Here is a 1,958-nt window from a genome sequence, read left to right as displayed (position 1 = left end):
GTGTGTGTGTGTGTGTGTGTGTGTGTGTGTGTGTGTGTGTGTGTTTGCGTATGAGTGATTGAGTGAGTGAGTAAGTGAGTCAGTGAGTTAGCCAATCAGTGAGTGAGTGAGTCAGTGAGTTAGCCAGTGAGTGAGTGAGTCAGTTCCCCCGTCCGCCGAATTCCGCCTGTGTACTCTGCTCTCCACAATCGCCCTGTCAGCAGTTAAGACCTTTGTAACTTTTTTGTTTTGTTTAAGTAAGGTTTTACGACGCTCACAGCTGCATAAGGTCACATGAGCGCCAAGGGGTGGATGTCGACAGAAAAGTCCAAACGGGGAATCCGGCTTAAATCTACTCTGCTCACCTCTCTTGCCTCAACAGCACAAAGTCTGCTTCGACTATCAATGCAACCCGGAGAGATAAAGTTAAGCCATTATTCAATTTCGGCGTGACACGAAACGAGTACGGGGGGGTTCTTTTTTTCGGTTGTTGCTGGTCTTTAAATTAATCATTATTATTCACATTACGTGTCAGCCAAAATAAAATCCCCCATTGCTTTCATTCCCTTGAGGAAGTCTTAAGCCACATTCTGAACTGGCTGAACCAATCTTCCGAGCAGCGCCCAAGTCGCTAACAATGAGAAACACAAGATGTTTTAGCCCAAATCTCTTTGATGAATTATTGCAGTTTTCAGCGTAAAATCTGTGATGGCCGTTTTGCAATCTAAAAAAATGTAGGAATAAAAAGATGCCACACAAAACCTGAGTCGGTAGTTGTTGATCTAAATGTTGTCGATGGGGGCATATACTCCACATAGGTACAAAAAAGAAGTTCTTGTAGTTGTTGTTTCGCTTGTGATTCAGCTTAACCCTTTCACCGCAGATATACTTTCATCAGTATGTACAGACAAGATAAAATGTTCATTCAAGTGAGATTTAAACAAAGCGATAGCACCTTTACCTTTATTTCGAAGCAAACTACTGCTCAATCGTAACTACATCTCCTTATACTTCTCATGTAAACTATTAGGTAGAATGGCAGACACGCGGGTATTAGATCGAACACGAGCTGGTATATCATACGTAGACACAGCAGTGAAGAGGTAAAATAAGTGTTCATGTCTTCAAGCGTATGAGTTCGTATGTCGATAGATTTCCAATCGGTCTTCCTCTAAGCCCCCCCCCCCCCCCCCCCCTCTCTCTCTCTCTTTCTTTTTCTCTCTCCCTCTCCCTTTCTTTCTGCCACCACCTCGCTCTCTCACTCTGCCACTCTCTCTCTCTCCTTCTTTCTCTCTGTCTTTCTGTCCCCCTTCTCTCCCTATCTCTTTCTTCTCTCTCTTTCTCTCTCTCTCTATTTATCTCTCTCTCCCTCTCTGTCTCCTGCCCTCCCTCTTTCTCTTAAGAGATGTGGGCTGATGCAGGATTTTTTCGGCAGGTGGGGTTGGGTGAGGGGGGGGGGGTAGCCCTATAAATGCGATACCTTTTCACGCGAGTTTAGCGTTGATAATAAATAAATTAATTTAATTTTGTTGTGCTGTCATTTGGCTCAGGAATGACATGTACCAGAGAAGGCCGAGAAAATTCATGATCAGCTTAAGGAGTTTGGTAAACGTGACAGTTCTCAGATTTTCCAAAATGTAAATGTAAAGAAAAACATACAACTTTTTAACACAAAAACAATTTGCTTCAGTTTAGTTCTCCTAATTAAATCATTGAACAGCTTGGTAATCATCATGACATTTCTAGAGATTCTGCCTGTAACTCTGTCCTATCTTTCAATTATAATAAAGTTAATCAGAATAACTCACGCTTTTTCGCCAGTTAAGAAACATATACCTGTTTATCACGAAATCTGTCTCAATCAAAAGAAAAACAAAAAAATTGCCTTTAGATACAACCGTCTACGCCCTACCACACATGCACACACCTGCTCACACAAAAAACACCTACATACTCTCACGTGCACACACACACACACA

The sequence above is a fragment of the Aplysia californica genome, unplaced genomic scaffold (genome assembly GCF_000002075.1).
Source record: "Aplysia californica isolate F4 #8 unplaced genomic scaffold, AplCal3.0 scaffold00586, whole genome shotgun sequence".
NCBI lineage: Eukaryota > Metazoa > Mollusca > Gastropoda > Aplysiida > Aplysiidae > Aplysia > Aplysia californica.
Note: the sequence above shows the minus strand (reverse complement) of the source record.